The following is a 15,323-nucleotide window of genomic DNA, read 5'->3' on the forward strand; positions in this document are numbered from 1 at the left end:
GGAATGCACTGGAAGAAGAGGAAAGGGAGAGGTAGAATGGGGTAAGTTATCTTAAATAAAAGAGGCATGAAAGAACTTTTATAATGTAGGGAAAGATGGGGGAGTAGGGGGGTAGAGCACATGATCTTTATTCTCATCAGAATTGGCTCAAAATGGGAGTATGGGAGAGTAATATACTCAGTTGGGTATATGTATTGCCCAGACAATATTCACAGCACCAAGGGCAACTATGAATATGCCAACCTAATTCTGAATCACAAAGTATAACAGACTCTCCATATAGAAGTCAGAAGAAAAACATTTATTCACATACTAGAAAGCCAATTGTCAACACCAGAAAGTCAAATCCATCATAGTAACCAAGAAGTCAATACATATTAGCACTGCTGGGGACAAAAGCATTTCCAAGCTTCCCACCCCCTCTGCTGAGGCCATCCCACAAACAAACAAACACTCATGAACCCAGCTGTGCCTGCTTGCCTGTATCCTTCCCAGCTCTGACTAGCATGACCAACTTCCTCTAAGTTCTGCTCCACACTTCCTGTTCCACATGTTCAGCAAGCTCCTCTCTCCATGTGACTTAGGCTTCCATATGATATAAGCAGGTCACATGGATCTATTAACGAATGGAAAGATCTTCCCATTTAAATTACCATTACATTCTGCCCCAAGAGCTTTTGTATTCATCACATAGGTTGGTGGGGCAACTGGTATCAACAGAATTGTTACAGGAATAACAGAAAATAAGCATATAAAACAATATCTTAGGCAACTGGTGTCAATAGAACTTTAAAGTAATATAACAAGGATCACACAAAATGAGCACATAACACAATATCTTAGGGTGAGGCTTGAGCACAAGCACCCCATCATTTCCCCCTCAAACAATTGGGGCCAAAAATCTTGGGGTAATGGGCAATTTCCATAAGCATTTCCTGCTGAGATTGGACATAAAGCTGTCCTTGCCTCACAATGCCCCTATCAAGAGGTCAGTTCTTTAGCTCTCATCTGGTGCTTGGTCGACACCAGGTCCAGGGGTGACACATCACAGTCATGGACAAGTGGTGACATCCACCTTAAGCAATCAGGCATATTAAGCCTGCAGAAAACAAATCTAGCAAAAGAGTTTATTTTTTTTAATTTTTTATTATTATTTTATTTATTTTCAATTTTCTACAATCACTTCCATATAACTTAGATTTTTCCCCCTACCTCTCCCAGTTGGCATACAATTTTATATAGGTTTTATACATACATTTCTATTAAATACATTTTCACCTAAGTCATGTTGCATAGAATAATTAAAATGAATGGGAGAAATCATAAAACAAACCAAAATGTAATACAAAAGAAAATGATCTGCTACATTCTGCAATGGAATTCCATAGTTCTTTCTTGGGATGTGGAAGGCATTTTACCCTAAGCGACAACTGGAAATATTTTAAGTCCTTGCATTGCAATGAAGTTCTAAGTCTACCAGAAAAATTCCTCACACACTGTGGTTGTTGCTGTATATAAAGTTCTCTTGGTTCTGCTCCTTTTGCTCAGCATCAGTTCATATAAGTCTTTCCAGGCCTCTCTGAAGTCTTGTGTTCATCATTTCTTATAGCACACTAGTCTTCCATGACATTCATATACCACAATTTATTCAGTCATTCCCCAGTTGATGGGCATCCCCTTGATTTCCAGTTTTTGGCCTCCACAAAAAGTACTAGCAAACAATTTTAATAGACAAAAAGCCAAAAAGAAACAAGGAGACAATAACCAGAAGCAAGGTAGGTAGGATCAGTCATGTTTCTGAAGTCCATGAATGCACTATCATAGCCTCATTCATGGTAGAATACATGAGTTAAGAGTACAATTTGGTAATTGTCTTCTCTCGAATAAACAACAGTTACAATATTACCTTTCTCATGCAATAATTTCCTCAGTCTTTGGAACATCGTCTGGCTTCCATTTTACCATACTTTAGCTCTCAATTTTATTCTATCAGTAGAACCCAATCTTTCAATTCCTCTGCTAGTTATTCCAGAAGGAGGGTCAGTTTCCACAAGAGGTATTGTTTCACAAGGAATAATAATCACTTGAATTATTCTATCATTTTTACAAAACTGTGGGTTCTTCACCTAAATTTTGGAATGTCACAAGAATTTCTTCTTGTTAATTAGAATCTGTCTCTGTAACTAATATATATATATTCCTTGAGCTGCTAATCCTAATTTAGGTAATAACCATCCAAAATTATTTTTAGGGATTCTTATACATATTCCAGTAGAGATTTTTCTTATTTCTTTTCTATCTGACCTAAAGTCGTCTAAACAATGTAAATCGTTATCCTTCCAAACCAAGTGTCCCTGGACATGGTGTTGGAACATCTGGCCTTACAGTCTAATACTCAATATTTGGGATCTAATGTGTTTGTTATTTTCTAATTTGAAGACTTGAGGTCATCATTCTGGCTAGAGATATACTTCCTCCCAATGGTCTATTATTAAAATTATATATAGCAGTGAACAAATTATCTTTCCAATGTTGATAAGAATTATTAGACCTTAACTTCCTTAACTGTTCTTTCAATAATCCATTCATTCTTTCAATTAATCCAGATGCTTGTGGATAATATGGAATATGATATATCCATTCTATGTTGTTTAATACTAATATATCTTCCTTTCATTACCTTTGAAATGTGACCCATTGTCACTTTGTATTTGCATTGGTTTAGCATCATGTAGACTTACGATATCTAGAGTTTTACGGGTATTTTTCTGGGTCACATTCTTATATGCAGCTAACAACTGCTTTTCAAAAGGGGTGTATTGAATTCCAGATGCAGGGAGTTTCCTAGACCAAAATCCTAAGGGTCTGTTTCAGTTTTGTTGTTTTTGCCATAAACTCCAATTTGTATATTCATCCTGTACAGTCACTTGTAATTCCACCAGGTCACTTAGCATAGGCCATAAATCTAGGGCCAATTGTATAATGACCTTCTTTAAAATCTTTATTCTGCTCACATGCCCAATCAGATTCATATTTTTTCTAGTAATTATATATAAGGGTTTCAAAATTTGTCCTAGATGTGATATGTGATGTCACCAATATCCAAATAATTCTATAAACTTTTGGGCCTCTTTCTTATTGGTGGGGATAGGAAAATCTTGAATCTTATGTTGGGCTTGTGGGAGAATCTCTCACAGCCCCTGATTCCATTATACATACCAAAATTTTATGGTTTGAGCTGGCCCTTGAATCTTTGCAGAGTTAATTTTCCACCTTTTGCTTTTCATATGCTCAATTAAAAGACTCAAACTCTTCTCTATTTCTTTTTTACACTGTTTTCCTGTATCATATCATCTGTCCAGTGCATAAACTACACATCAGTTACCTCTAATTCATCCAAATGTTCAGCCACAATCTTATGACAAATAGTGGGGCTATGCAGATATCCTTGTGGCTAGCTTGTAAAAGTATATCATCGGTCCTGTCAAGTGAAAGCAAACTGGTCCCATTGCTTAGAACCTATTGAGATAGTAAAGAAAGCATTGACTAAATCAATAACTACATACCAAGTCCCATCATATTTCTGGATCCTTTCTATTAAGGTAACAGTATCTGGAACAGTAGCATACAAGGGAGGAGTGACCTTATTCAATTGTCTATAATCCACTGTCATCCTCCATGTCCCATCTGACTTTCATACTGGCCAAACAGGACTATTCCATTGAATGGTTGTAGGAAATAACACTCTGGCCTCAACATATTCTTTTCTAATATTGTACATCTTGCCCACCTGACACATTTTACTGCTTTAAAGAAATTACTTTAGAAGGTTCAGGTAAAGTGATTGGGTCCATTTTTATTTTATTCAGTAGAACTGTATTGACTCCTGTCTTCCTTACTACAAATTGGTATCACCCATTAGGTAAATTTAGAGTCATACCTTTCAATATATCTATTCCCATGATGTATTCAGGAATGGGTACAATTACCATGGTATATTCTTTCTTAGTAAATGTCCAATTTTCGTCATTAATTTGACTTATCTGGTTGATATTACAGCCCCTTTCAGTCCCATGATGGTAATAGAAAGTCCATGTTTTAACTTAACAGGGTTTCCATATGTAAGGGAAGACTCTGCTCCAGAAACTATTAATGTCCTAGTTACAGTATTTGATCTGTTTTTCCAATATATGATCACATTGGCATGGGATCTATAATCCTGTCTGTGTATTTCTTTAAACTGAGCTGGAGTTTGGCCAATTTCCTATTCTCCCTGAAGGTGTGACAAACTTGGAATACAAAGGTTCAGGAGGAACTATAAGGGCAGTTCTTACTTTTCTATTCTGTCTAGTATCAAGCCCCTTTCCTAAAGACATTCTGCATAGTTTATAAGTTGGAATACTAAAATAATGGAGGGGAAATGCAGTTAGGAATCATAACAGTGAAAAAATTTATGTCAACCTTCTTTGATGAAGGCCTCATTATCTCAAATATACAAAGAAGTCAAATTTATAAAAATATAAGCCATTCCCCAATTGAAAAATGATATATTGAAAATATATTGAACTATAATGAAAAATGATAAATATATTTTTCACTTACTTTAATATTATTTTTCCTTTTGATGTGTTTCTTCTATCACAAGTGTAACTAATATGGAAATATATTTTGCCTGATAGCTCATGTAGAACCTATCTCAAATTTCCTACCATTTTTGGAAGAAGGGAGGAGAGGGAAGAAGGGAGAAAAATTTGCAACTCAAAATCTCGTTAAAAGGAGTACTAAAAATTGTCTTGACATGCAATTGGGAGAAAACACTATTAACAAAGAGAAAATATATTAAAGCAATAATTTTAAAAGCTATTTCTTCTCAATCTATTTAACACATCAGAGTTGCTGTTTTTTTTTTTTACTTTGTTTTATTTTTTCTTGACGTATCAGGGAACCATTAGTTTCATTTTGTCCAATTCTAATTTTCAAGAAGTTATTTTCTTCAGTGAGGTTTTGAATCTCTTGTATCTTTTGTCTAATTCCAATTTTCTATGCCTCTTTTACCAAACTGTTAATTCTCCTTGCATTATTTTCTTTCATGGCTTTCCCATTTTGTTCTCTACCACTCTTGTCTTACTTTTAAAATATTTTTTTCTCTTTTCTCTCTCTTTAACACTCATAGGAATTCTTTTTTGTCTTTGTCCAACTTGCATTTTCCTATGAAGCTCTGCTTATACTTGTTTTCAAGTTATTGTCTTCTTTTGAGTTTGTGCCTTGAACTTCCCTATCACAAAACTAGCTTTTTTGGTCAGGTACTTTTTTGTTTGCTCATGTTTCCAGCTTACTTCTAGACTTTGGATTTTATGTTAATGTTAAGCTATATTCATCTCTGGAAGGATATCTAGCCTGAACATCTTTTATGTCCTTCTACTGCTTTCATTGTTTAGTCTGGAAGCCTTTAAGTTTTGGTACTTTCAAAGTGGTATGATTTGGGGAGAGGGCATGCAAAAAGTTTGAGACTTCATCAATACCAAAAAAAGTGACTAAAAAAGTCTCTGACTATTGAATTATATGTCTACTCCTTCAGATGTGTAACATCTTTGTCAATCAATTATATATGAATAGAGAGCATCTTCAGTGAGGGCATTAGTAGGGAAGAAGCAGATTTTACAATGACTGTCAACACGGGAATAAATATTTATTATATCACAATTAGTTGGAAGATGTAGAGAATATATTGTCCCATTTTGTTATTTTTTTCTTTATTTCCCAAAATTATTTGATTCCCTATATTACAACACAGGTCTTTTATTGAATGGCATGTCCTGTCTATACATCAAGATCGTTCAGGACTCCTTAGAAGATGTCACAAATAAAATGACTCAGTTAGATGATCCTCTAATAATCAACATTAGGGCAATGCATAAAACAGATAGATATATGCTTACCAGATGTATGCTCTCAAATATCACTATGATGAAGCAAATGCAACTCTCAGAGTCCAAATTAAGGAGCGATTCTCTGAGGTCATCCAAGTGTTCTTGATTTTGAATAACATTATGTTGATTTTATCAATCCCCAGAATATTTCAGAGCCTCCTGAAAGAGATTTGTAATCATTCAAATTAATTTGTCCTAATCATAAAGCATGATAAAGACCAATAAAGACCGAGATAAAAAGTGTCTATTGCCCAATTTTACATGCATTTTAGATGGACACCTTATTGAAAACACACACACACATATGTGTGTTTGTGTATGTATGTATGTACATGCATATACATATATACTTATCTAAAAGTATATAGAAATATGTGTATGTATATGTGTATATACATACATATATACACACATGAATATACACATACATGTGTATGTGCATGACAGATAATACATATAGACAATGATCCAGAATTGTAAAAAGAAGAATTAATTAGATTTCTTTGGGGTAGTTATAATACTCTCTTATTGTAACCCCCAAGCTTCCAAATTTTTCAGTATTGACATTTTACCACTATTAATCAGAGAAATGCAAATTAAAAGAACTCTGAGGTACCACTTCACACCTATCAGAGTGGCTAATCTGGCAAAAAAGGAAAGTGTTGGATGTTGGAGGGCATGTGAGAAAACTGGGACACTGATGAACTTTTTGTGGAGTTGTAAATTGGTCTAATCATTCTGGAAAACAATTTGGAATTATGCCCAAAGAACTATAAAACTATGCATACCCTTTGATCCAGCAATACCAATGCTAGATCTATATCCTAAAGACATCCCCCCCAAAAAGGGAAAAGGAACTATTTGTACAAAAATATGGTGGTTAAGAATTGGAAATAAAAGGAATGCTCATCAATTGGGGAATGGCCAAACAAGCTGTGGTATGTGATTGTAATGGAATCTGACTGTGCTGTAAGAAATGACAAGCAGGATGATTTCAGAAAAACCTGGAAAGATTCATATGAACTGAAGCATAGTGAAGTGAGGAGAAATAGGAGAATGTTGTAACAGTAATGGCAATATGTATGGTTCAATGAAGAACTGTGAATGACTTGGCTGTTCTCAGCAATACAATGATCCAAGACAATCCCAAAGGACTAATAATAAAGCATGTTATCTACCTCCACAGAAGGAACTGGTATTGATTGAATATAGACAGAAGTATGTTTTTTTCACTTTCCTTCATTTTTTGCTTTTATTTGAGTCTTCTTGTACAAAATGACTAATATGGAAATGTTTTATAATTGCAAAAAAATTAACATTTTACTTGTATTGTTATACAGCAGCAAGATGTGAAATATTACTATCTCTAGAAAACTAAAGATGAGAATCACAAAGAATGCAATGAAAAGATGCATGGTAGGTATAAGAAAACTGCAATATATAACCAATAAAGAACTGCTAAGACTAACATGAGTAAAGGGCATTATCAATTCATTGTATAACAGGAAGAGAAGGCAGGCTAGCCAAGTAGCAAGAGGAAGAGGTGACAGATGTTCTACTAATACTCTCTCAATTTCAGAAGACACCAAAAAAAAAAAAAAAAAAAAAAAAAGGACGTCCAGCCAATTAGACTGACCCCTTGCCCTGAACTTTTGAAGAACATGGACAAAACTCTTATAAGATGGGTAGGTATGAATGTATTGTAATCTGTTCTATTGGAAGGAATTCCTGAATCAAAGAGATCATTGATCCATTTGAATATTTGAGTAAATACTACAACATAAAAATATACAAACTACAAGGAAAGCTCTCCAAAAATCTCTGTTACTATGTAGTCCAAAGGATGCTAATATAGCAATGAGAATTTATAAGTGAGAGGCAGCCAGTGAAAACTGGGGATGACTTAGCAGTATTCCTTGACAGGAACATAGATTTATGAAGGAGATCAGTGTGAAATAAAAAGATAGTTGTAATTATAGATTTTAGATGCTGGAAGGGACTTTAGATGTCATTCAGTCTAAGCCATACTTGAAGTATGAATTTCTTCTTTAAATACTAACATTTATTATCTTATGTGAGATGATTTATTATATGTAATACATATTTATTATATTTAATTTATCTGCAAATATGTGTATATAAATTATTGCATGTATATATAAAATTCATTTATTATACATGACATATGATATACATATATACATTTACTGATTATGAGTCAGGATTACTGGAGTACAAATCAAGCCTAATACACTACCTGTGTGATCCTGGGCAAGTCAACCTCTGTCTGTCTCAATTTTCTTGTTGTATAGTGGTTGTAGTGAAAGTTGCTATGAAGTTAAAATGAGATATTTGTAAAACACTTTGTAAACCCATAAAAATGCTGAATAAAAGCTAGGTTTTATCCCTTGCCCAATGATTCATCATTTTAAAAAAGAATGACAAAAGAAAAAGAAAAGAAAGCATTTCAGCAAAACTAACCATCAAATCAGCCTGACAGTATATACAGTGTTTAACATCTATAATCTCTCACCTCTGTATAGATGAGAAGGAGATCCATTTTCTGATCTCTTCTCCAGGGGTAATATTGATCCTTACAAAACACACGGCTTCACTTTATTTATAGTATTTTTTTTAACATTTTTATTCTTTTGCATTGTTGTCATTTTGTATGTTGTTTTCCTAGTTGTGGGCACATAATTCACTTCATGTAAGCTTTTTCGTCCTTCTTTAAACTCTACATATTCATCCTTTCTTATGTTATAACAATATTTCATTTCATACATGTGTCATAACTTGCTTAGCCATCAACCCCTCCACTACCACCACTATCCCAGGCAATAGCCATCTACTTTATTTCTAGTTCTTTGCTATTATAAAAAGGGATGCTATGATTTTTTTTTTTTTGGTAATATATGTGATTTTTTTCTGACTTTGATTTCTTTGGAGTTTATGTTTAGCACTGTGAACTCTGATTGAATGAATATGAATATTTTAGCTTTTTTCTTGGAATTATTTAAAAGTTCTTTCCAGAGTACTTGAGCCAATTCACAGCTTCTCTGACAATCTATTAATTTTCTTGTCTTTTTGGAATTCTTTCAGTTGATGATTACTATATTTTGTCATTTTTGCCGTTTTTCCCAGTGCCTTAGAGTTATTTTTATTTGCCTTCTCTTATAGTGATTTGAAAGTATCTTTCTTATTATTTTTAATAGTTTACAATTATTTTGAGAACTGTTATTTTAAAATTTTAATAATTTTTTTCAATTAACAAATATCTTGTTTTTCTCCCTTTCACTTCCTCTTTTCCCTACTGAAAAGAACCTTTGCAACCAATATTTATAGTCAAGCAAAACAAATGTTTACATTGGCCACATCCAAAAAATACATATGCTAAGAATAGGGTTTTTTTTATATCTTTTGACCACTATCCTTTGGGGAATGCATTTCAGTTTTATATATTCCATTTATTTCCATATATATGTCCTGGCTATCAGAAACTAATTAGAGATATTTGACACAATTTTCCCTCAGCTGAGAGCTACACTTTGCATTGATTTTGTCAGTTCCAGAACTTTTCAACTTCATGTAATTTAAATGACTTTTTTGTGATCTTTGGTGATTTCCTACAACCCTTGTTTGATTTAAAGCTGCCTGCTGAATTGTAAAGATGAAAGTATCTGCTTTGGTTCCATTCTAATTTTTCATGATAACACCTTTAATGTGCACAAATTGTTTCTATAACATCTAGCCTCATCCAGAAGACTTTAGATGGGTACCTCACCACTTCGGTATGCAAATCATCCCATACATTCCACACTTAGATATCTCTTATTGGTAGAGGATTTTTCTTTATATATTTAACTTAAATCTACTTCTACATAAGAAATACACATTGCTTTCAGTTTTGTTTTTTAGAGTTAAGATTGACTACTATCTTACCCACGTGGTAGTTCTTCAGTAATATGAAGACATTAGTAATATCTTTGGTTCTCTGTGCTAAAGATCCTAATTTTTTGGCTGTGCCTGCACAGCAGAATTTGGAATTCACCCGAGTGGAGACAAAAATTGCTGATGGTAAGGGAGGGGCATTGGCATTAAGGGTCATATGGACTCAACACTGGTACAGAGCAGTGTACAGAGGATGACAAAGAAAGGGCAATGGTATAAAAGATAGTTTCATCATGGGTGAGCTTATTCTAAAAGAGGGACATAATTATACATCAACCCTCCTCCCACAGGCTGGACAAGGAGGAAGTCATGCCTTGGAGAGGGATGCCACAGTTATTGAACCCCAGAAGTGGTGGCCCAAGGATATATAAGGGAGTAGAGCTGTGCCACCTGGAAAAGACTGGAGGAGCATGTTCATTTGGGAATAATGGCGGTTCTTGGTGAGATGTGATTACCTTACAGGAACCCTCTGGTTCTCCTTTCTTGATTAGATAAATAGATGAAATTATCCAGAGAGAAAAAAAGTAGAAAGAGAAGAGAGTAAAGGGCATAAGATCACATCATCATATAATTTAAAGTTCATAGAGATCTGGAGATCATTCAGTCTAATCTTCTCATTTTACAGATGATAAAATTTAGACCCAGGAAGTTTAATTTGACCTGGAGTCTAGTGGCCTCAATTTTATAAAAGATATTGGTTTAGATTTTCATTTCACAGAATTTATGGCAGCCAAATAGATTTCTACACTGCCGTAGAACAAGATAAATTTTGCCCCATTTTTTTATTCTTCTCTCCATTTTTTCAGATATATCTCCTTCCAAGAACATAAGATACATTTGGAAATAATGTCAAAAAAAATAACTTCATGGCTAATATGCAAGAAATAGTAAGGGAAAATGTCAGAAATTTGTATAGGAACAGAATAAAACAGAATTTATGTACCTTGACATTTGTTTATCCATTTTACAAAATGGCAAGTATTTCAGATTCTTCTAGATTTAGAAATGTACACTTTTCTCTACAGCTCTTTTTTCAGAAGTTACTTTGCCCCATGGGTGAGATAATGTCCTAGAGGATTTATTTAATACTTTCAGCTCCAGAGCTCTGACCCTGTAAAGTGAGACTGGTGAGTGCTTCATGTGACCCATTGTATCAACATTTGTTTTATCATACTTCCTGAGATTATTCTTACCAGATTCCTTGCCACCATATCTTACCACCTCTATTCTAATTCTGGAACCACAATCAAATTAATACTGCCTCTGTTACTAAAAAGGTATGTCAGTCTAGTGCCTTAGTGTTCCATGTGCCATTTCTGTAACTTTGCAAAGCAAAATACCCTCCCTGACTAATAAATCCCCTCACCCATAGTATATCTTGTCTTCTTCCTATTAAATGTAAAGTCATTGAGGTTAGAGGTTGTCTTTACTTTTGTATTTATATCTCCCAAACCTAACACAGTGCTTGGGATAAGCTAAGTGATTGATGAATGCATTTATTTTCATTCATTTCATTTCATTCATTCATTTAACAAAACAAAGAAGTAAGAGAAGAACATTCAGGGGATTAATAGGCATTTATATAGAATCAAAGAATCACAGAAGTTGAAAGTTGGAAGGGAAATCATTATCCATATAGTCCAACACAAATCAAATATAAAACTTTGGAATTTGGTCTTATAAGATTCCATCTATTATTCTAGCCAGGCAAAATCTATTTGGTTCCTCTGTCATCCCATATGTTAGCTGACCCTTCCAGCTTAGTGTCATCTGCAAATTCTGTAAGTGCAATATGTATGAGTTTATCCAAGTCATTAATTAAACATGCTAATGAGTACAGGGTCAAGTACACATCCCCAGGGCACTCCACAAAATACCTGCCTTGTTGGCCTTGAACCATCAATGACTACTATCTAACTCAATACAAACAACATGAATCCAGCTATTTATCATGTAGCTCCATCTTTTCCAAAATAATAAGACATACTTTACTAAAAAAGTATACTAAAATTGAGGCTAAATATATCTATGTTTTCTTTATAAGTTTAAAATTCTATAAGTTTTGGTAACTATAAATTTAGTAACCCTGTCAAAAAAGGAAATACAGTTAGTCTAATATGACCTGTTTTTGTTGAAGTAATGAGAGCTCTTTGTAATCACTGTTTCCCTTTATAGATGTTCACCAACCATCTTTTTAATGATCTATTCTAGAATTTTTCCAGAAACTAAAATCACACTCACTGTCCTATAGTTTGTAGGCTCCATTTCTCTCTTTGAATGCCTCTGTCTGTCTATGAATTTCTTTGTGTCTTTTTATCTCTGACTGTCTATTTGTCTCTCTTCCTTAGGAAACTGGGACAATATTTCCTTTCTCAAGTTTTGCGGCACCTCCTCCATGTTCTCCCAAGTATTGATAGAAGAGGATCAGTGAATATATCTCATAATTCTTTCAGTATCCAATGGTAAAGTCTAGTTAATTTAATTTGATAAAAGACAGCTTAGTGCTCTTGTGATATCTTCTTGTCTTATCTTGAATATCAATTCCTTATTAGCTATTTTTATTGTATCATTACCAGTGTGAAGATCATTCTCTTTAGCAGAAAATTCAAATGCAAACAGCCATTTATATTCACACTACCACAACAACTATTGAGTTTGAATACTCACTCTAATAATAAGTAAACCAGGCAAGGCTCTCTTGGCTTTATTTAATTCATCTATAAAATGGGAAAATTTGATCAAGTTATCCATAAGGTCCCTTGCAACTTTAACATTCTAAGAATCTAATTTATACTTTGAGTATGAGTTATTGCGAATAACATATCAAAACCACCTCTACAATGGGAAAAAATAGAATAAGTATAGTGTTAAACTCATTTTAAGTCTATGAAGAATCAGGTAGAGGCTAGATAAATTTGGTGAGCCCAAATGTTGGATGCCATCATAATGAGGAGTGAGCAGTAGGACAAAAATTTATTTATCTCTCTCCCATGGATGGCTTGCTTTCTTAAATAAACAACCAAATTGGAACAAATTTTTCAGTAAGATTTTATTTGGCTATTCTTGACCTGGATGTTTAATAGTTGTTGAATAACATTTTATAAACAAAGTAGGCATTCTGTCATTCTAAGCCCATATGAAAACCAAAATGTATCTTAATAATGATTTTTATATGACATTTCATAATATAAGGCCCACTCTGGTTCCACTCTCCCACCTCACCTTTCTGTAATATCATTGATAACATAGAAGTGATTCTTGTTTCTCCAAGCCTGTGTCAGTAAAAAACAAGATCTTCCAAGTCTGACTAAACCAAAAAGCGTACTGATGCACAATTTTCAAGACCAACCAACTTCAATTTAGGGAGCTTTATCACCAAATGATTGCATGCCAAATGATTTGTTATTTATTATTTTTTGCCACATAAAATCATGAATACTGTTTTCTAAGGCACTGAAGATGTGAGATCTCTACTGATAGGGCTGAAAGGTGAGATCTTAGAAATATTAAAGACAATATTTTTTGTTTTTGTCAAACGTGATTTACTTGAAGAGAGAGCTTTCAGGGCTGAAACTCCTCTATTGATTTGGATCAGCATTTTGTCTGTAGTTTATAGTCATAGAGAACTGCCTTGAGAGGCTTAGAGGTTAAATGATGTTCATGCAGTCAATATGACAGAGGAAGGACTTGAGGCCAGGTCTTTCTGACTCCATGTCAGTCTGTCTATATATTTCATCATACCTTTATTATGTACTTTTACAGAGAAAAAGTTTGAGGGGGATGAGAAAATTTTCTTAAGAGACTTTTCTTCTCCCTCTAGGTGAATATTCACAAATCTATTTGTGTTCAAGTACTTCTAGTTATTAGCAGGGATGGGGCTATCCATTTTGAGTATATAGTAGCTTGCTTTGATGAAGCCTTGTTCTTGTCAGTACAATGAACCACACAAAGTACATTTTATTCATATTGTTTACTTGTAAACAATCCCAAGGCTATAAGAGAACTCCATCTGGTTGTCTTCCTGTGCACATAAGTGATAAAACTGAAAGCTCACTGAACAGGGCTTGAGAAGTTCAGCATTTTTGATCAAGATGAACTTTAAAATGTAGAATTTGAACCAAACTTGAATCTCTGATCCCAAGAAAGAAGAATCACATGGGCCAATCAGGGTGAAAGGCATTTTGCTGCAAACTTCTTCAAACATGGGTCAGGAAGAGATACTACTGTTGCTAAGGAAACTGCTGAGCCCTTATTATGTGTGTGTATGTGTATGTTGTATTTTGCCACTGCAACTCCAAAGTAAGATAAAGGTTGCTAAAAATTCAATGTTTTCTTCTAGCTGCTAGAAGGAAAATGCTTATCAAATCTTACTTTGGGGTCAGTGATTTTTCATCCGTATTAGTACATGATGGAATTATTTAATTACTTTTGCTAGCAAGTTTACAGACAAGTATCTCCCTATCATACCGCATATCCTAGAATAAGATTATTTACAATCCAATCTAAGGAGTGCTGACTGGTATCATTGGAAGCTAGAGCTGCATCAGCATTTAAATTCTCACTTTTCTGGGCAAAAACCCAACTGACTGATTCAATTAAACTCTTTATGTTATATATTATCCAGAAGTTCACAATATGAAGTGATTCCCAGAGTCTGAACCCATGCCTTTATGATTGCAATTTGGTAGTGAGACAATTTCCAAGGACTATTTTACTTGAACTGCAATGAAAATGTCAGGACATAACACCCTTTCTAATGTGGGTTTTATGAAAGGCACTCCAAAATCAACCATTATTTCAAGCACATGCAATAAATAATCTTCATTATTCATTTGAGAGTAAATATGCATTTATATTTGAAAATATGCTGGTTTCTTAAGCAAAGAAGCCTGTAATCAAAATCCCCTTCAATCATTTAAGGCAGTAACAAATGGATAAACATAAACCATTGCACAGGGCACCCTTTTTAATTGATAATGGAGATAATCAATAGAGTTGCTTTTAAAAAATGGTGTATTCCTTAGTTATAAACTTTAAATAAATCATATTTCACTGTGTAATGGAAATATTTTTCAGAATGAGTTAAAATGAATTTTGTGTATGACTTCCTTGAACCCATCACTGCTTTAAAGAAATTTATAATCATTATTTGTATTAATGAATCTAATTAGCAGACTTTCAGCATGTTTAATTCAACAATACAGTTCAATGCAATAAGCATTTGTGAAGGGCATACTATATACAAGGCAACATGTGAGGCCTTTGCAATACAAAGCAAAAAGAAGCCTGTTCTCAAAGAGCTTATATTCTATTTGAGGAAATCGTCAAAGACAAGACACTCATGAAAGACTAGAAGGTTATTGAACTGCTGGCTTCAAATTTTCTACTGTCAGCCTCCTCGTGTTCAATAGTTTTTTTTTAAGAAAGAAGAAACAAAAAATA

At 33.9% G+C, this 15,323-nt stretch overlaps 1 long non-coding RNA gene across 2 annotated transcripts; it reads left to right on the forward strand.

Moving 5' to 3' along the window:
- The first annotated feature begins 7,269 nt into the window (after positions 1–7,269).
- On the forward strand, positions 7,270–12,337 carry LOC140509589 (uncharacterized). Of its 2 annotated transcripts, none has more exons than XR_011968829.1 (4): positions 7,270–7,346; positions 10,172–10,321; positions 10,907–11,008; positions 12,230–12,337. It is a non-coding gene; the product is annotated as an uncharacterized lncRNA (long non-coding RNA). The 2 variants fall into 2 exon arrangements; XR_011968831.1 differs by lacking the exon at positions 7,270–7,346 and adding an exon at positions 7,461–7,615.
- The last annotated feature ends 2,986 nt before the right edge of the window (positions 12,338–15,323 follow it).

Source organism: Notamacropus eugenii, chromosome 1 (assembly GCF_028372415.1).
Source record: "Notamacropus eugenii isolate mMacEug1 chromosome 1, mMacEug1.pri_v2, whole genome shotgun sequence".
Lineage (NCBI taxonomy): Eukaryota > Metazoa > Chordata > Mammalia > Diprotodontia > Macropodidae > Notamacropus > Notamacropus eugenii.